Genomic DNA, 22,165 nt, shown 5'->3' on the forward strand with positions numbered 1-22,165 from the left:
ATATACATATATGTGTTTGTGTGTGTGTGTGTGTGTGTGTGTGTGTGTGTGTGTGTGTGTGTGTGTAGTATTTGTGCTGATAAATAAATAAAGGGAGACTAGTATAGATCTATTTCAAGCTATTTAGCTCTCATCAGCTAGCCATACCCTTACTGGGATTCGAATATCAGCACAAATACTACACAAATGTAACAAAAGGCAACAGTAAAATATTGGGCTTTCTGTCTGAATGGTCTCTTGTGACGAGCCGATAGACAGAGAATGGAAGCAGTTAGCTTCCTCCCATAATTAGGGTATACCAGGGGTTGTGACTTTACATATATATATATGTGTGTGTGTGTGTGTGTGTGTGTGTGAGAGAGAGAGAGATATATATATTTGTGCTGATAAATAAATAAATAAATAAATAAATAAATATTATTTATTTATCAGCACAAATATAACAAATGTAACAAAAAAGGCAACAGTAAAAAATATTGGGTTTCTGTCTGGATGGTCTCTTGTGACGAGCCGAAGGACAGAGAACGGAAGTAGTGATCTTCCTCCCATATTTGGGCATACCAGGGGTTGTGACTTTAATATATACATATACATATACATATACATATACGTATACGTATACATATACATATACATATACATATACATATACATATACATATACATATACATATACATATACATATACATATACATATACATATACATATACATATACATATACATATACATATACATATACATATATATATATATACACACACACACACACATACATACATACATACACACACACACAAACACATACACATACAAGCACACACACACATACACACATACATACATACATACATACATACATATATATATATAAATCCATATAAGAAACGAATATTGATGCATCAATAAAGGCAAAGTTATTTAATATATTTATGTTTTGTCACTTTTCTTCTGCAGTTATCTTCTGTATTTTCTCCTGTCCTTTGAGGGAAAGTATCTCTTCTGAAAAGAAGAGATCCACTTTAGGTATGTATTTGAATAAGGTATGTATGCATAGAATATATATAATATATTATATATATTCTATATATGTTTACATGCTGTATTGCAGGTGTTCTTTTAGTTACTTAAGTATTCTTTTAGATACTTAAGTTTGTGTTTGTGGACATTGTATATTGAGTTAATGGTGGGTTTTGGCCAGTGATTCCCAAACTCATATGTATGAAACAGAAGTGTGCCTAGAAAAAAAGCTTTCTTCTCTGTCTTCCAATTTGTTGGTATGTCATAAGAATCCCAAAGGTGCTTTTTCAAGGGACACCTGGACTTTTTTCTTTTTTTCTTTTGAAGACATTTTGCTTCTTGGATGAGAAGTGAAACGTCTTCAAAAGAAAAAATAAGGAAGTCCAGTTGCTTCCTGAAAAAGCACCTTTGCAACAACCCTCACCTGGATGCCTGAGAATCTCTACAGACTTATGTTATAAGAAGCATCACTTTCTCTTGTTCCTATCTATATATGGGCAATTATATTACTATAACAAATAAAGATCAGCTTGTCCTGCAGTTAACTGAAAAGTAGGAATTTCATACGCATTAATTATGTTCAAATTGCATATCTTGTACATATCTTAATAAGCATAGTGTCAACATATTTGACACTATTTTTGTCTAATGGCTTTAAAACCACCTTTCAACCTTATATAGAAAGAGAGTATTATCCAAATATTATTTTGGCAATCCCTAAGCGCAAAAGACTATTCTGAGAACTTTTTAAATGTTACAGCATAGTTAATATTATATTATTAGTAGTAGCAGTGGTGGTACTGTTACGTTTTTAATCTACCTTCAGATTATACTCCAATCTGAAACTCATAAATGTTCTCCATATACCAGACATTTGTGAATCACTCTGCGGTGGGTGGGTGTATTTGGCATCATAATTAAGATATATTATGTATGAAAAAACAGATACTTTTGCATGTTAAAAAAGAATTTGTAGGTTTATTAGACTGTCATTATTTTGTTTAATGTATATGTGTTTTCTTCACTGAATACATCCCAAACAGTTGACATATAAAAAATATACATTTTTTTTTCAGTAAGGAAACAGGCCATCAGAAGCCTTTACAACTAATTTCCTATTTATAATAGCATTGGTGAACTTAACGAGTTAGGAACTTGACCTGTTAACTCTACACTAGAAGTGTTTATAATTATGACACACACCAACACACTATTGATTTTCACATATGTTTTGCTTCATCACTTTTCTACAAATGGATCATTTAGTTTAGCAATCATTGATAAGCTTGTTTTCAACTCAATGAGTAAATTCTGGAAGTACCATAACATAATATCAAATAAATATATTTTGAATAAAACTACAGTCAGTATAAACAGTCAGCAAGATAAAGTTTAATTTGTTAACACCCACTTGTAAGTTTGTCAAAATTGCTCTTTCTAAGTATAATCAGAAAAGTTTGGGGTGGGTGGGGGTGGAAATCCCATTGGTGCCAGCGATAAGTTTTGTTTTATTTTTCTTAATGTAGTTTGTTTGGTAAGATAAGATTTTTTAAAAAATTAAACTGAATAATAGGGGGGGGAAAGGAACTAAATAATGTGGTTGAATCCTGTGTGCTATAATTCTGAATCAAAATAAACTTGTCATCTTTATTGTTCTATTTCTTTTTTAATCCACGAAGTGCTATTGCTTTGAATGTTACATTTGTTATGTCCATCATTGGGTTGATACAGTTTAATTTTCAATTTGGACACAGTATAAAAGATTGAGTTTAAGGATGGCTCCCATATGATGCAAGCTCTTGATAGTTGATGACTCACTACCGAACATATAAAATGACTCCTGAAAAGGAACAGATTTGAGATGGTTTGTCATTTGCCCTTGGTTGCCTTTTTTCCCCTTAACTATAACTATTTGTGATTATATTTAAGAACATGTATTTACCAACCTCTGGAGGAATGTTAAAAAGTAAAGAGGGTGATCTAATACTGTCCAATCATGTATAGCTGGAGGCATTTTAAAAAAAAGAGTCTCTAGTATTAGGCTCTGCAAAATGTAGTTGGCCTTTCAGGAGCTGTGCAACTCTCTCTTGCAGTTTGAGTATCTTATAACCACACTGGGTTCTCACTTTGTGGATGTAGCTCTCAATGACACTAGACAGTGGTTGCATTGAGCTTCCAGCTGTCTCTGTGGCCATTTTAAAGGGAAAAGAGCCTCTAATTTACTTGGCTTACAATTCTAACCACAACATCAAGGAATAAGCTTTTTTCCCCCAATGGGAGGTTTTCTTTTGCAGAAACAAGTCCTGCTTCTAGTTATTAAATAGGATACTACAAAATTATCTTCCCAAAACCTTTCCTGGAAGAATTTAGACTATCAAAATCACAGCAGAAGTAACCCTTATCTGTTAATTTAGCAGTATGTTATTGTACTTTTTTAAAAAAAGTGTCAATGTTGTTCCCGATTTGCTATATAAAATCTTTGGAGAAACTTTCATGGCAGTATACTGTCGAGAACTATAGGTGGATTCAAATCATGTTTGCCATTTCCCCCCATTCATAATGGCATTAGCAGTCACCCGGTAATGATAATGTTTAAATTATAGCCAGTATATTGGAAGAAAAAATAGCAGGATGTGCATGCTAACGCAAGTCACAACTTATCCTAGTAATATTAGAAAATGGTGTTATGTAATAGGACTATAAATTCTTACAGGGGATTTCCATCTTAGGACCCTGAGCCAATTTGGAACTAGTGGTCTGCTTCTATGAACCCACAAGTTGGGCTTTCTTTGAGAGTTGAGCTAATGTCTGACAAGACATTTGAAACTGGAGGTTTGTGAGACTTGTGGGCAGTTTAAAGGTATTTTGTCACCTCCCTTCTAACTCCTGACTTTGGGTTTTTCAAAGGGAACAGTGAATATATGGCCCCTCTCCAGCTCCCTTTTATATGACCGATTCTTTAAAAAAATTATACTGCTGTGGGAAGCTACCCCTCTCCTAAAAGAATGAAATATTTTGAGAAATATTTAAAAAGGCAGTGTTAAGTACTTGGAGTAATCTACATGTAAATAGCCTTGTAAGTAGTTTTCACTCAGGTCCGCTGTTACCAGCAGGAACTCATTCAAACCTGATTGGTTGGAGACCCTGCCTGAGCCCTATAAAAGGGCTGTTGCTGGATTCTGAGTCACTAATGAAGATCTTGTTGCTGAAGCCTGAGTCTGCCTGATCCATTCCCACGATCTGACAGGCAGGATAAAATATTTCCCCTAAAAGAGTAATAAAAATCTTAAGGGAGACAGAAACTCAGAGCCCCAGTTCCCTGCCCCCAGCAGATATTTCTCCCCATTAAGAAAGGCTGGGCCATCCTCTTTACAAAACAAAAGACCTTCAGCTCCAGGATGATGAGATTAAGACATGATCCTTTAGGACATAATAGGATTAATCCACTACCATAAAGCAGCAGAGCTCACTACATTGCACAATCTCCTATGGGCATTGCATCATCCTCCAGACTTCAACCAAACTTACTGTATTTTTTGGAGTATAAGACTCACTGGAGTATAAGATGTACCAAGATTTTGAAGAGGCAATTTTAAAAAAAAGCTTTTGCACTCTGCAGACCTCCCAAAAATGTGGAAAAGGGCATGAATAGCCTTTAGGAGGCTTGTAGAGTGCTGCTGGAGGGGGGACCCAAAAATGAGCATAAAACAGTCTGTTTTTTGCAAAAACAGGCCCATTTTTTGTCAAAAAAAGAGCATCCTTAGCCTTTAGGAAGCTTATAGAGTGCTCCTGGCAGCTGGGGTGGGGGAACAAACTTGAACAAAAACCAGCCCATTTTTCACTCATTTCTGCTCTCCCCAGATTTTCAGCCTCCTTTTTGAGGGGAAAAAGATGTGTCTTATACTCTGGAAAATAGGGTAGCTCAGACAATCTATAGAGCCAGCTATGATCCCTACATAACCCCTACAACAGCCAATAGAATACATTCTCTTGCACACGAACAGGAAGCTCAAATGCAAAGCCCACGAAAAGGTATAAAAACCCCTCACTCTCAACTCCTTGTGGTCAGCTACCTAGAGCCAAGTGCTTGGTTGTTCTGCTTCATCAATAAATGGACCCTCTTTCCAATCAGCCTCCATTTTGTCTCCAGTGTCTTCCTCCTGGCTTGGAATTTAACCAGATGGATATTTCTTCCAACACTGCCAAACTCAAAAGCAATTCCTAGTAGTTGACATCATAACAATGTTGGAAAGGTTTGGATGTTGGGACAATAGCAAACAATTTATTTCACTTTTATATGGATAAAGAGATTTTTGTTCCCTGAAGGACCTGGGTGTCAAGCCTGTAATTTTTGTGAAGTTGGTAGTTCAAGAATGCCATGCATGATCTTCAAATAGTTTTTGAAAGAATGGAGAGAAGTAGTGGTGAGATGGAAGTGTTCAGAGGGTGAGGGTTCTTTGCTCTGGAAGATCTTGACTTACCAGTGTAAAAAACCCTAAGAAAATACTTTATTGCAACACACACCTTCTCCATTGGCTATTGCTCCAGAATTGCATCATCTCCATCCTTGCAAGGTGATGTTGCCATGTAAATGTGTCTTTGATATTCAATCTTTTATCTCAGTCTGTTAACACTCAGTTTACATCCATCTTCCCACTCTTGTCTTCCATTTGCTTTTGTAACCTCAAAAAGCTGGGTGGATGAAGTTGCTTCTGGATGTCAGGACCAGGGTGTGGCTAAATTAACACAGATATAGTATCTGATTTACTTCCAGAAGTATATGAATAGCCTCAGCACCTGTATAAAAAATATATGAATGATATCTGTCTTTTAATATTACATTTTCAAAATGCTAATCAAGTTTTTGTCAATTCACACTTAACATATAACCTTAAATTTTAATTTGTCAGTAAAAAACCTCAACATAAAAATGTTAAAATGTGGATCAATTTAGAGTTTTTATTTTACACTGTTTCTTGAAATTTTAGAATTTGGATTATTAGTGAAGGGAAAATTCTGTGAGGAATAATGTACATCAAATCAACTTTTGGAAGAGACATTAATAATGGAACTCACTGATCTATCTCTTTTTTAAAAAATAAATTTTATTTTAAACACATATACACATAAACAAAACAGAAACATAGATTAAAACAACAAAGGAATCAAACATTCCCTGATGGAGCAGTTCCATATGGGTATGTATATACAATTGATCGTTCACCTCCTATACATTCCTATCTTACATTCGTGGTGTTCTTATTCTATATTTATTTATACTTAACTGTTTATATTAGAACATCATATTACCTATATTGTACTTTGTGTTCTAACTAACTCTTAACTACTTTTCCTTAATTTATCTTAACTGTATCTTATCTTATCCCTCTCTCTTAATAGTTCTATTACATCACTGTTTTAGGTTTCCTTATTTTTTATTTCTGTCCTCTAACCATTTGTACCATTTGTTCCAGGTTAAATAATATTCTGATTCCTCCTTTCTTTGTATTTCTTTTATCAGTTTGTCCATCTCTGCACATTCTAATTTTTTTTCTTATCACCTCATCTTCCTTTGGTACTAGATTGTTTTTCCAATTTTGGGCATACGTTATTCTGGCTGCAGTTATAATAAGCAGGATTAGATATTGTATTTCTCTACTATATTTTTTTGTGATTACACCCAATAAAAATAATTCTGGTTTCCAATCTATATGGTCCCCTGTTATTTCTTCAAGCCATTTTTTAAGTCCAGTATTTTTTTGCCATCTCGCACGTCCACCATGTATGATAATAAGTCCCATATGCATTTTTACACTTCCAACAAATTGGTGATATATTTGGGAACATCTTTGAAAGCCTTGCTGGTGGGAGGTACCATCTATAAAACATCTTGTACTGGTTTTCCTTGTATGTCGCAGATATACTTTATTTTCCAGATTTTTCCCCATTTTTACAGCCCACTTTATCATTGTTTCTTTGACAACTTCATCTTCCATTTTGCAGCTCAACAAAAGTTTATATATTTTCCTAATCAATTTTTTATCCATACCTTGCAATATCTTGTCTATTTCCTGTTGCTCCAACTAAAACTCATACATTGTAATGTCGCTGTTATATCTGGACTGAATTTGTGTGTATGTAAACCAATCTATATTTATGTCCTGGTCTTTTAATTCTTGTTTGGTTTTCAAAATACCCTGTTCTTTAATTAAATCCTTGTACCTTAATAGTTTATCCATATCTATAAAATTTGAACTCACTGATCTCTCTCTTTTCAAGCAAGCTTTTCTTCTGTTTTCCAGATTACAGAAAAATAAAACTAGATTAAAGATTAGGAGAGATGAACTAATATGTTCTAGATGCTTTTACAAAAGAAATACTTACTTCAGGGTCTTATAAAAAGTTTGTTTCTTTATAAATAAATTTTTGTGCAAAAAACTGACACAATTTGTTGTGTTTTTTCTCATTTTTACAGAGAATCTACATGGGAAATACAAAGTGTATCATATCAAAATATTAAAATAAGACATCAAGGAAAGCGTAAGAAATCATATATTGTTCAATGGCTAAAATTTTATTGTTGGAGACATAGAAGATGGACAATTCTCACTCATAGTGTAAACAAGTCATTTAAGTGGGTTTATCTAGGTACTATCAAGTGCACTTACGTTTGCATTGGATGGTGGACAATGAAGACTGGGGCACTTAGTAAAGTTCATGAAGGGCAGCAACTAACAATTGCCAACACAAACAGGAGGAATGGTTGTACTTTTTGTGATTGTCAACCAATGGCAATAGGGATTTAAGAAGCAAATTGGTAAATAGCATTACTAAATTCACACAAATGGAACACCTGTGTGAATGTATCATCATCTGGCAAAGGACGGTTTCTGGTAGCAACATATTTCAATCTTCAGTTTCATTACCACTGAATAAAAAGATGGTACAAAAATGCACAACACAATCCAATTTATTTACTTTATTTATTTGTAAAATTTATTGGCCACCCATTTCATCACAGGGCAACTCAGTTTTTGCTGAGCACAACAGCAACTCCCTTGTTGTCTTATAATTTTAAATAATCAAAATAATGGACTATTCAAATGTGCATTGTTTAATCTTGTAGAAATCAATGCAGTATAATGTCCTAAATATAATTATGTTGAGCATAATAGGCTGTTATCACACTCTTGTTTTCTTCCTAGAATTTTCCACCAATGCAGTTTGCTTTTTTTCAGATCAACTAAATGTTGATCCATTGGTTGCGATAAGAATTGACCAACTGGCTTGTTACCCAAACCTGACATTGTGGGCAGAAAGAGGGTGACTGGCCAAAAGCCACCGAGCCAGGTTTCATGTCTGAGATGGGACTAGAACTCATGGTTTCTAGCTTGGTGCGTTATTCACTGGGTTAGACCAAACTAGTTCTCGGGCTGTAATCACACTATTATATCTAGTTATCTTATACCATGTTTTCCCCAAAATAAGACAGGGTCCTATTTTCTTTTGACCCCCAAAATAAGCACTTGGCCTTATTTTCAGGGAGGTCTTATTTTTGAGTCGCAGGAGACGGCAAGCATGGTTTCCTCATGGCTGCTGCTGTGTGGCAATATTATCGGGGAGGGCTTATTTTCAAGGAAGGCTTATTTTAGCTCATACGCTCAAAAGCCCATTTGGGCTTATTATCTAGGGAGGTCTTATTTTCAGAGAAACAGGGTAATTATATATTAAATTGTACAATATATAATTATAATAGCTTTAATTATTAGATAGCTTTATAATACTGAATTCTGTTTTGATTTTCTTCAGTCTGAATCTCACCCAGATTTCATAGTTTCTAACAGTGCAAGAATATCACTTTTATAATTAAAAAAACCCAGAGAAAAACAAACCAGAAAGAAATAACAATCTCTAGATTTTAAATATAGAGATTTGAAATTCTGCTTCACTTTCAGATCTAACTCACAAATCAGCTGCACTGGGACAGGATGACTGAAAAGACTTAAGAACACAAACATATTATTTCAATTGATTGACAAAAATAATGTCTGTGTATCGGTAATCCTCAAGTTACAACATTTCTTTTAGTGATTGTTCAAAGTTACACCATCACTGAAAAAAACTGACTTATAACTTGTTTTTCACACTTACAACTGTTGTGGCATGTGATCAAAATTCAGAGGCTTGGCAACTGGCTCAAATTTATGACAGTTGCAGTGTTCCAAAGTAATATGATCACATTTTGTGACCTTAAATGGGGAAGCCAGATTCTCTTAACAACCGTGAGACTAATTTAACAAATGCAGTGATTAACTTAAGAACTGTGGACAAGAAAGGTGAAAAATTCACTTAACCCATGTGTCACTTAACAACAGAAATTTGGGGTTCAATTGTGGTCATAAGTTGAAGATTACCTATAGTGTCGTATGGCTGCAATATTATTATTTATCCTTCTTATCTTCTTTACTCACCCTGTCTTATTGGTATTATGATTATAGCAATAGCAATAGCAGTTAGACTTATATACCGCTTCATAGGGCTTTCAGCCCTCTCTAAGCGGTTTACAGAGTCAGCATATTGCCCCCAACAACAATCCGGGTCCTCATTTTACCCACCTCAGAAGGATGGAAGGCTGAGTCAACCCTGAGCCAGTGAGATTTGAACAGCCGAACTGCAGAACTGACTGCAGAACTGCAGTCAGCTGAAATAGCCTGCAGTGCTGCATTTAACCACTGCGCCACCTCGAATAATTATCATTATTCCATGGCTTTGCATGTACACTGGGAGCTTCTGCACCAGAGACAAATTCCTTGTGTGTCTAATCACATATGGCCAAATAAAGTGTTCAATTTTAAAAGTATGCTAGCATTAAATTACCTGCTTGATAGCTAAACCCTATCCTATTTGAGTAACAAAGTTGGTAAAGGATGATGTCCCTGTAGCCTTAATGCAGGTATAGTTTCAGGAAAGCTACTGGTGGATTCCTCCATTTTTTTTCCCTAACAAGCATCATTTGACAACAGGAAAAGCCACCAACAGCTTTTCTGAACCTGAGGAATATCAGGAGACTTTCATCCTACTTCACCCTGTAGCTCTACTCCATATCTGTGATCTGGCATTTGGGCTAATGAGCACTTAGATGACATGGGCTGAAGTAACTAACAAGTAACTAACAATGGCAAACTCTGTCTTTGACTGATGTTAAGAGAAAATGGTCCGGCAAGTTCCTAGAATGGGCAAATTCTACCAAAATAATAAAAAGTAAAAACACTACCAAAGTAATAAAAAGTAAAAGCAAAGCCGTGGATAGTTTATTATTGGTAGCAGCAGTGGGGAACTCATTAGTAGCAAAATCAGCAACACAAATTGTCTAAACCCTCCTCTGTTTACTGATTTGAATCAATCGTCTCCGTATCACAGATCTACTTTTTTAAAGCTGTAAACATATTAGAAGTCTGCACAGTATTTGACATACGTTTCAAAAAGTGTTACTCTTGCATTTCATAAGCAGATGCATCTATGGAAGCCAGATGTTCATCCACTCCCTATAGCCATGCCAAAATGTAACAGTGCCCAGCAACAAGAAGTGGAAGCTGAATGCAATTAATAGGGACTGGGTAGATCCAAACTCTTGATACATCAGCAGTTATTTTCATTGATGCTAGATCATATACATGGAAAAATTTCGATTGGGAGAAGAAAAAAACCTCTAACTTAAAACTAGACTCACCAAAAATAATGTTAAGCTGTCTCAGCTCTGGACTGGAATGAAACGAAGGTAACATCACTAGAAATAGTTACCAGGATAGAGTTGGGTGCAAATAGAGATCTGTGAAAAGGAACTCTGAGGTAATTTGCACCTTATAATTATTAAAAGAAACCAAAAATTTCAGACATTATGTCTGTTTCTTTTAAGCCCTCATTTCAATTTTAGTACAAGGTTATTTCAAAGTACTTTGCTCTTCCAGACAAAATGGCCTTGTTTCCATGTTGCATATACAAGTAGCAGCTGGATGAGTAGTTGAATTTATATCAATACTGTTGACAAAACAGCCTTACCTGAAGTAGCAGGTTATATTAAGGGAATATCATTATGTGAAGGAAAAACTGTGTGGTATACCTAATTCTACCTTCCTACAGAGGAACCAGCTGGAGAAGAACAGTCTAAGAAGACATCAGCACTGCTCCTAAGCACCTGCCACCTGAAGTAACCCTTGCTTTATCTAATAATATGGGTGATTCCAAAACAATCAGTTTTAAGCAGATTAAAAATAAAGAGGAACTATATCTGTAATTCTGAAGTACAAAGTTAATTTGATGACAAAATAAATTGAAAGAAGACAGATACTGTTTTTAAAGCTTTATGTAACAAATATATGGTATTGTAACAAGACTAGTAATATTGCATTTTTAACTATTTATGTATAGAGTTATCAAGAAACCTATTTCTTAAAGTTATTGAAAAAAATATAGCAATCATTTAGCTGTTCTTGAGAAGCAAATTCTCTGAATTTGAAAAAAAAATGCACTAGCATTTAAAACATGTAAGAGTAATTTGCCCCAAAATAAACTTATGGAAACCTTTTCTTTAATGCACATAATGAACTTCTAACATCATCTGAGTGGAATTGAAATTCAATAACAGTGCCTTAAAAGCAAGTCACTCTGGACCTTGGTTCTTTATAGATAAAATGTGTAGTTTATTATATGATACAAAAAAGAAAACTAACCTCAGAATTAGCAGATACTTTCCATTTAATAGGACCACAGTACATAACCATGCAAAGGTACATTCTGTTTATTTTTTAAACTAAAAATAGAATTAAACTGAAATGAAGACATTTAAGGAGAAAACCACATGCAAACTCTCTTGAGGAGAAGCTACTTCCTTTAGATAGTCATGAAAGTCATGGCAATATAAAATATCCCAAAGCAGATATCTAATTTATATAAATCAATGGACTATTGGTAAGGTTTAATGCCTGCATCTAATTATTTGGCAGGATTCAGTGGGGATTACATCCTAGTACACATAAACAGGATTGCATTCAAATGGACTTACTTCTGGACAGATATGGATTAAATTTCCTGAGAAGACTGCAATTTATCTGCAGATCTTCCTGAGACTGAGACTGAATTGAATGCACTTCACAGTAAGCATGCAGAGAAATATAGCAATAACAATAACACTTAGACCTACATACTGCTTCATGTCACTTTACAGTCCTCTCTAAGTAGTTTACAGAGTCAGCATATTGCCCTCAACAATCTGAGTTCTCATTTTACTGACCTCAGAAGGATGGGAGGCTAAGTCAGCCTTGAACTGGTCAGAATCAAACTCCTGGAGTGAGCAGTGAGTTAGCCTGCAGTACTGCATTCTAACCACTGCGCCATCACAACTCTGTTAATAACTTGTTAAATAGCTTTTGTTCTGATTAACACTGTAAATATTTCTAAATATAGTATTTTCTGGCATGGGAATTAATAGTCCAAATTCCATACTGTTAAAGCTGTATGAACAATGATTTTTTTTCTTAAAAAATTACCTAAATACTAACAACTTTTAAAGGATGGGGGAGCTTACCTTTAACAAAATGGTTCTTGTTTTAACATTTTTTATCTTCAAAAATTCCATACTAGTTATTATAATGCACATGCAGTAATTTGTCTCAAAAGAGATCAAAAATATTTTCTTCCAAAATACCACAAATGTTAAGAGTATTATTTGATTACCTGGAATGAAGTGAAGGGACAATCCATACATTGTTCCTTAAATACCGGTAATCTTAAAATGTCAATTTTTATATCAATTTGCTTAACCTCTTTCTTCTAGTATGGAATGAGCTGTCCCCAGAGCTTCGTATAATCCCCGACCTCCGGACCTTCCAACACGCCCTAAAAAGTTGGCATTTCCAGCAAGCCAGCCTAGCCTGAACAAAACAAAATAAATTATCGATCATTGTTAATTTTAATCAATTTTTTTTAAATATTGTTAATCTGATTTGGGTTTGTTTGGGATGTTCTATTTAATTCTTTTTAACTTTTGTAATATATATATTTTTTTAATGTTGTACGCCACCCTGAGTCCTTGGGAGAAGAGTGGCATATAAATTCAATAAACCAAACCAATTTGATAAACTTAAGATTACTACGAACATTTCAACTACAAAGCACAAAAATATAAAAAACATTTTGAAATAGTATTTGATTTTTTCATTAAATATCATTAGCATTTTATATTACATATGAAGGATTTTAAAGAAAAAAAACTAAAACCAATGTTTGACTTGAATAGGAATATCTTTTGTTTCATATACCGAATGAAGCAATGGAATTTTTTCCCCTTTTTTCAAGTATTTCCTGGGTTTTAAATTCTTTTTTATGTGACTTTTTAGATTTTTTTTGTAGCAAGAAAATGCAGTATATGGATATATGCAGTATATCCATACCATGTTACAGTCTAAAGAACAAATTGACCTGGTTGTTAAACAGATCCGTTTAGATTCTCTCTCTCTCTCTCTCTCTCTCTCTCTCTCTCTCTCTCTCTCTCTCTCTCTCTATCTCTATCTCTATCTCTATCTCTATCTCTATCTATCTATCTATCTATCTATCTATCTATCTATCTATCTATCTATCTATCTAATATGTATATGATTAAAAACATTTTCCTAATGGAGATAATTTAAACTATAACTTTACCTGTCATCCATTTAAAAGTTGGATAGATAGATAGGAATTCTTACCATAGATAGATAGATAGGAATTCTTATCATTGAAATCAAAAGCACAAGCCAAAAAACATATAAATTCAATCTTGTTTAGTTCTTCCAAACTGTATGCTTTTAATCCAACACCCTAAAGCTCAGAATATAGAGAAATGTCATTTTAATCAATTCATTTGAATCTACAGTGTTACAGTAGCATCAATAATCTATTATTACATTTTAGTTGAGCCTTAATTGTAATTAAAGTCATGTCAAAATAATTGTCTTTCCATGTAAGAAGTACTGCTAGGTACAGAACTATATGCTGGTAGTTCAAAAGCTACTGCTCACTTAATTTTACTTATGATGGAAACATTTGTTAATATAACTAAGAAAAACTGTCTGTGTCTTTTTCAAATTAAAGACCTTGCCATTTTCCAAATTAAATGGAGCAGTATAAAAGCAGGACAATAGTAGTATTTTAGATAAGGATGAAAATTATCAATCAAAGTGTAATCTATATATTGCATGCTTGCAAATTTTACAAAAGGAATGCCTGATCTATTTAAATTGAGTGCAGTAATTAAGATTAGACATACTGAAAGAATTTGTTTAAATGACTATGATCATTTCACTAAATATGAAATATGACTTTGAATCAACCAACTCATGATTCAGATTATATGATATATTAGATGGTAATACCATCAGATCCTGATTATGGATATAACATTGTTTACACTGTAAGGAAAAAAGAATAAATTTAAGAATAGATTTTCCCCTGCTTTTTATGAAATCGACTTCTTTTGCATCCATAAACTAGGATTCTAAGAATGACAGTGAGTTCTTTTTTCTTTCATAAACGTATCACTTTATATTGAAGTTTGCTTCTGAAAATTCCACTCATTTCAGTAATGATTGCTTGTGGTTCAAAAAAGTATTTCAAAAAATGGTAAATTTTTCAAAACCAATAAGTCCTAATGCAGAGGAAATATTTAATTTTCATGGAATCAAATGAATGTACATATGAGTAATGTATTTTATACCAACAAACTGGTATAAACAAATCTAACACTTTGGACAGCATTAGGACCATTATTACCTCTAGCTTGTTGGAAATTTCAGATGGACCTTTTAAAAAAATGTAGTGGCAATAAGTAGAATTAGTAAAATAATAAAGGATCTCCTATCAATTAAATCTTCCACTTTGGAAAATATTACAAAATTATCTGGAATCACTGAACTAATTTATATCACATGCCTTCTAATACTTCACATACAATATAAATGCAATTGCTTTGCATATTTTTGCTCTGATTTATAAACCAGGATGTTTGGCTTGGCACATCTATGATCCCATCTAAAATGTAGTACATTTTGCTTCCATGAACTAAAGCAAATGTTAAAGATACTGGAGGGTCTGCAGTGAATGGTATTAATGGAACTCAATTTCCTAAATAACATATCATAGTTTAAGGATTTTGGATTCATGAAATAATTTGTACTTAATGTTAAGTTCATGTTTCCTTGATTTCTATGGAGATTCTCCGTAATCCAACACTTTTGGGACTACTGTGGCTTGATTCATGCACTATGATTAATCACATATAAGCAAATTATATTATGGACCATTCAGATATATAGCTCCAATCAATAATTTCACTGAATGTGATTTGTTTGGTTTCTTATCATATAAAGTAGGAATCCAACTATACCATTACATAACAATCAGGCCCCTACAGTGTATTGATCAAGTTATGATAGGAATATATAGTTTAGTATTATAGTTTATGCCAGATTCTTTTACAAACTTTGGCAAGAGTCACTCTACCAAAAACAATTTAATTAGTTTTTCAGTATCACGTTTAAGACATTGACATAAAATGGAAGACCTGATCTAAAATTAAATTTAATACTATAGCCCAGTAGATGGTTTAGTTATATATACATTTAGGTTTCCTTAATTTTGACTTAGAATTATGGCTCCTATTCTATTATATTTATTCAATAACCAAGGTTAAGTAAACTTTATTATTTGTATTAAAGTAAACTTTATTATTACTATTTGTAATGAATATTTCAATGAAGGATCAGCTTGACCATAGTTAAGGCACTGTACTAGAAACCAGAAAACACTCTGAAATCTAGTCCTGCCTTAGTCTCAAAATCACAAACCTGACCATTAACAGTTATACAGTATTCATTGTTTAATTCTTCACTTATTCAGGAAATGGATGTCTTGCCTTTCTAATGCTAGTTTATCCTTCAGGATGTTCAGGGTTTAAATTCAAAATAAAATACTGTGCCAATATAAGAAGATAGATGCTTTATTATCTTTGATATTTACGGAACATGTCTTACCAGCACTCTCTGATTCTTAGACCAAGGAATGGTAAATGTATGGGTGACCGTGTGTGTGTGTGTGTGTGTGTGTGTGTGTGTCTGTCTGTCTGTCTGTCTGTCTGTCTGTCTGTCTGTGTCTGTGTTTATGTATGTGTATGTCTGTGTATATATTCCATCTAAGAATGTTTTGCCTTTTTTTGCAGCAAGGATAAAAGAGGCAGTCAACCAAATGCATGCAGCTATCTAGCTTGACAATACTATATGCCATTCTACTTTTTAAGTTTTTAAAACAGTATTTGTTTGTTTACATATTTAAATGACCATCTATATTGTGCCAGATAGCTCTGAACAGGTAACAACAGTAACAAAAATGCAAACAATTAAAACAATGCAAGATAAAAATCAAGAATATGTTAATTTTAAAATAACTAAATTTTCAATAATTTTGCAGTGCAAAGCCTCTAGTGTAAGTTTGGCAATTTAAGATGTGTGGACTTAAAATCCTGGATTTCTCCAGCCAGAGTTCTGGGTGTTGAAGTCCACACAAAGTTGCCAAGTTTGAAAAACATTGCATAGACTAAAACAAAGTCAACAAACTGTACATTATCATTTCATATGAGTTATTTAAGCTATGGGGTTATGACATAAGCTTTCATAGACAAAATCTATTTTTGTAATTTAGTTTGCTGTATCATATAACTAAAAAAAAACACAATTGATTTTGTTAGCTTTTATGATACAATAGGACTGGGTTTTTTTTCCCCAGAGGAAAAAAAATTGAAGTTCCATATCCCAATAATTTTTTTCAGCATACAGAAAAATCCAAAGTCTGTTTACAAAGGTGTATATTATAGAATTCAATACAACACATTTCATTATACTTCCACTATCATCTAATTATTAATTTTCCCCTACCCAAATCTAATAACTCCTCCATTTAATTATTACTCCTTTTAAAGAAGTTAAAGCAGTATTTTAATCTTGCAAACATGTAATGATTAATAAATTATGTTGGGAGGAGGTGAGTTCATTAAAGTTTGTTTTAATTTTTTTTTGAAGAATAAAATTATTTTGTGATGATAAATTCATGCAAAATGTTAAATGATAAACAATTATTTGCAAACTAAAATGATTTTCAGACATTATTCCAAACCATTATTATGGTTTCTTTGATTTGTCTGCTATAAAGCTTTGTAAATTAGGTTTTCATGGTTGGAATACCAAGTTTCCATCAGTCTTAATATTCTAACCTATTATTTGCCAATCTCATGCTTTTTATAACTTCTTCACTATGATTCTTACTATCTAGGCCAGGGGTATCAAACTCAATTTCATTGAGGGCCGCATCAGGGTTGCATTTAATCTTGGGGGGAAGGAGCTCGACGTCATTCATGTTGGGGGCGAGTGACACTGCTTCTTGACACTGCCCGCGAAAACAGGCTCCCAAGCTGTTTTCAGCTGCCTCCTGTAACCCTCTGCCAGCTAAAACAGAGCTTGGGAAGGCTACCTGTTTTCACTGGCAGGGGCACTTCAGGCCGGTCCTTTGCAGTTTCCAGGGCAGCCCCAAGGGCCAGATCTAAACACTCCGTGGGCCGGATTCAGCCCCTGGGCCTTGAGTTTGACATCTAGGCTGTTAATCATATTGGCTAAGCTGATAGGAGTTGCAGTCCAGAACAATTTGACTGATCTGTATTAAGAAAAACTGATGTAGCTGGTAATCCAAGCTGGCTCTGACATACAAACTTTTTAACCAGGCATAGGCAGGGCTACAATACCATATTTTTTCACTGTTTTTTCCCCCCAGTGGACTTAATATTCTTTTTTTCTCCTTCTCTTTTTACTATTAAGTTATTTTAAAAAATATTTCCAGTTACTGACTTACATTTTAAGTTATTATTGTTTAGGTCATTATTATCTGCATGCATTTTTTATTTATTCAGAATATTTATATGACTGCCCATCTTAAACAAGTAACTTGAATGTGTAACAAACCAAAATACAGGGGGGGGGGGCATAAAACCAATAAAAATAAGACAAAAACTACTGTTCAGATTATTTATAATAGATTAACTGATGTGCTGCATGACCAACTTGCCACTCCAAAAACACATACATTATACTCTGCTAACAATTTGAGTCTAAACTTGAGGGAAAAGCCACTTTTTCATAGCATCCTGGAAGATCAAATAAGGCTGGGGCCATCGAGATTAGTTTTGAGCTATATTGTAGATAGTGAAAGTCGGACGGTTTTAAACCTGAAATAAGTAAAACTTACATGCCCCTACTACTTTGTTTAATAGTTATTTAATAAAAAAATAATACATTTTATTTTATTTTATTATATACTAGTCACAAAAATCTAGGATGAAACCAAACAACCAAAATTGCAGCTTAATTTTATTTGAATTTTTTTGCTGGAATTAATGGACAGCCAATTAAAAAAGAGTCATGGAAGACTATTTTTATATATGATAACTCGTGCAAGATCATTATATGTGCAAAAATGGCAAGACTGAAAAACCCACAACAGAAAATGATTGGTGAAGATGATAGAAGTAGCAGAAGTTGCAAAATTTACTTGTTTGATTAGAGAACGATCAACAGCTACATTTATTTGTGACTAGAAAATCTTTAAGGACATTTTTTTAAAAAGGAAGAAGTAACTTGTAATTATGAGTTTAAAGATGGGAAGAGAAAATTATGACATAACTTTAGAGAGAGGGGGAAAAATATAAATGTATCTGTTAACTACAGTCAAGAAGATCATAAGGTGTTTTATAATCTTTATTTTCCTTTCTTTTTAATTTGTTTTACTATTTTCTATTTTCTTGTCTTTCTTTTCTTGTTTTTTGTTAAAAAGTTTCTCAATAAAAATTATATTTTTTAAAAATCATTTTATCGTCATCACTATGAAAGATGTAGTATTTGTCCAGTTAAGATTAGGAAGTGTTCTTGGAAGTCTGTGGTTCTTAAGGACAAATATTAGTTTTTTCATTCACCAAGCATTAATAGAGCAAATCTGCTTTCTTCAGGTGCTCAGTTTGATCTTGGAGCTTGGCCTACAAACCTGTTTCTGGAGATTTGCACCAGAAAGCTTATTGGGAAACAAAAAACTTGAGAAAGGATGGTGTAGTTTGATATCCCAGTAGATCTCATCACTTTAATACTGCTTTTTTATTTTTATTTATTAAATTTATATGTCCTCTCACAAAATGATTTTTAATGCTTTTTTTTAGTCTGATATAGATTAAGATATTGAGGGACTTTTGATGCAGTGAATTTAAAATCCCAAAGGAGACTGTTTTTTCTTTGAAGATGTTTCGCTTCTTATCCAAGAAGCTTCTTCAGAGCTGAAGAGGTTTCTTGGATAAGAAGTGAAACATCTTCAAAGAAAATCCAGTTGCCTCTTGAAAAAAAGCACCCTTTGGGACAACCATGACCTGGATGACTGAAAATCTCCATAGACAGTGAATTCAAAACTTTGGCTGCCATAACCATGGAATAGCCCATCTGGGACTTTCTCCTAACCCTCATTGCCAAGAAAACTTCTAGCAAACTTCTAAGAGTTAGAGCTACTCTCCTTGCATCTTTATTTAGTGACTTAATCAGGAATTTTGGAACTTAAACTATTGGGTTTGTTTGCTTGTTTTCCAAATTTTAAAAATAAAAATAAAACAAGGTGAAGCATAAAACAGGTATGGGGAGAACAAACCTGAAGCTCCTAAGTTACAAGTTTATTTAAATCTGGTAATGATCTATGGCATGTTTTTCCTTTGTGACTTGTCACTAATCTAAAATCATGCCTTTTAAACTGCTGTGCTTCTTATATAATGCATGCAAATGGCATGAGAGGGAAACAATATGACCAAAATAGCAATCTTCACTCTGATTTCATTAATTAAGTTCACAATTGTGGTTGATTTTGGGCAAGAGGAAGTTTAAATACATTTTTAAAATGTTCAGCTATAGAGTTTCAAAAGATAACTTAACTCACCTTAATTCTACTGTTTTGTATAAAGTTAGAGAAAGGGGAATTTGAAATAACCAATTTTGATACATGCTCAAAGTAAATCTGTTTTAAATAGTGTCAGATGTGTATTAGGATAAAATTTGGTTTTTAGAAATTCATCACACAGAATGCTGGGCGGTAACGGATTTTATTGAGACAAGAATATTTGCATGTGTATAAAGAAGATCTTTTTAAAAAATAACAATAATAGCTGTAAAAAAATAGCAAGCATAAATGTAATTGTTAATTTTTTATGAATACATTGAAAGCAATTTAAAAGTAAACAACACATCCAAAGCTGCTATGGAGGAAAAGTAACAAAAAACAAATGGTTTAGAAGTAGAATATTCTAACACTTCTACCTTAAATATCAAACTCCCTAGCAAATAACATTTAAATGTAAATCTGATTTTCAATATCTTCTGTAATATTAAAAATTAAGAAAATATTTCTTAAGCCCAAGTCAAGTGGGAGAATTTAAACTGTACCTTAGAACTTTTGGCCTTTTGTCAATTATATTTACTCTAAATTGTGAAAGTCTGAGCTTCCTCTGTTTTGGGGAAAGCTATAGGTACCCTCAAACTAGCTCTGCTATACTGTTAAAACCTATAATAGCTTTTTATGGAGATTTTAATAAGACAACATGAAGAAAAAAGTTGTTTTAGTTGGTGGTGGTTTTTTAAATTAGAGAATACTTATTAATTCAATTCCTGGAGGGAATATTTCTTGTCAAAACTAACCAAACACAAAGATACTATATGAAAACAAAGAGTGTTATTCATTCAGTTCATTCTTCACAGATTCAGGTAAAATTATATATCAATTTTACTAAACTAAACTAAACAAAAACAAAAATTTAGTGATCAATAAATTGTAACAAAAGTTAAGAGAAAGAACTGGGAGAAATATTTGAGACAGTATTATATTTATTTAATTTTTAAAATCAGAGAGAAATGGACTTTGTCTTAGGGAAATATAGCTGAACCTCTACAGTAAGAGTAAACATAAAAGAAGAATATATCAACATATTTTTATCAGGATTAAAATCTGGAGAGAAAAAAGGCTATTAAATCTGTTTTAGTTCTTGTATTGAAATCCCAAATTTTCCCTTTGAAAAAGAGAAAGGTACTGATTATTAATTGAGTCTTTAAATGGACCTATATGGACCTTTATCCTTGGAATAGTGTGCATTTATTGCCTAAGTAATATGATATTAAATGAAAAAGAAAAGAATAAAAAAATAGAATTATGAAAATAGTAGATATATAGTAATGTTGAAAAAATGCCTTTATGGTGAAAAATTAAGATGAATTATTTGCAAGTAAATGCTATACAGCAGTATTCATGCAGCATTATTTAAAATGTTATGAGCTGTTTTTGGAAATGAATGAGCATTTCTTCAAAAGGAGAATTAGCAACAGGATATTTCATTGGGTTTTTTTAAAGGAAAAAATAAGTTTTTTCAGCTTCATAAAAAGATATCCTGTAAAGACTTTTTATTTCCAAATAGGTTGCAGTGATTCCTTTTTTAAAAAAATGGAGAATATTAAAATCTGCATATTTTTTTTAAAAAGCTTGTATTGGTTGTGTTGATGAATACTTCTTTCCATGGCCTTGCATAAATTACATAGATTCAACAGTTATTGAACTTTTTTTAAAAAAATGTTCTTCAAATATCTTCTAAATAGCATTTTGATTGTTTTATTTCCCTCCCTTCCTAGAAGTAGCATTTTTAAACCTTTTGAAGACCTGATCATATTTTAAACATATATAGGTTTCCTGTATTATATCTGATTATATGGCAAATTTATTGTTACATCTCTTTCAATTTACAGAAGACATTCGAGACCATCATTTCACAGTATGTGATTGGAAAAAATGTAGGCAGATTACAGGTAAACTCTATATCGCTATTATTTAAATATTTTCTTGATTTGAAAAAAAATAGTTGTACGATAATTCTCTAATTTTAAATTCGCTGCTTTTATGATATTAAGCTATGCAAATCTCTTTCAATTTTTGTAAAATGTTTCAGCATTTTTCAAACTAGTTAATGATGATAAAATTGTTAAATATGCACCACAAGTAA

The 22,165-nt window shown here is 32.9% G+C and overlaps 1 long non-coding RNA gene across 4 annotated transcripts in view; it reads left to right on the forward strand.

The window, feature by feature from the left end:
- Nucleotides 1–991: 991 nt before the first annotated feature.
- Nucleotides 992–22,165, forward strand: part of LOC106550333 (uncharacterized) — a 42,670-nt gene continuing 21,496 nt past the window's right edge. The window contains exons 1-3 of one of the 4 annotated variants that reach the window (XR_015697296.1): nucleotides 992–1,043; nucleotides 7,496–7,560; nucleotides 21,912–21,971. This is a non-coding gene — a long non-coding RNA (uncharacterized LOC106550333). Of the gene's footprint in view, nucleotides 1,044–7,495; nucleotides 7,561–15,680; nucleotides 16,420–21,911; nucleotides 21,972–22,165 lie in introns of those variants that run through there. The other 3 variants (XR_015697298.1, XR_015697299.1, XR_015697297.1) reach the window with 3 other exon arrangements.

The sequence above is a fragment of the Thamnophis sirtalis genome, unplaced genomic scaffold (genome assembly GCF_051295495.1).
Source record: "Thamnophis sirtalis isolate CommonGarterSnake01/CBP01778 unplaced genomic scaffold, rThaSir2_p1.2 scaffold_1, whole genome shotgun sequence".
Classification (NCBI taxonomy): domain Eukaryota; kingdom Metazoa; phylum Chordata; class Lepidosauria; order Squamata; family Natricidae; genus Thamnophis; species Thamnophis sirtalis.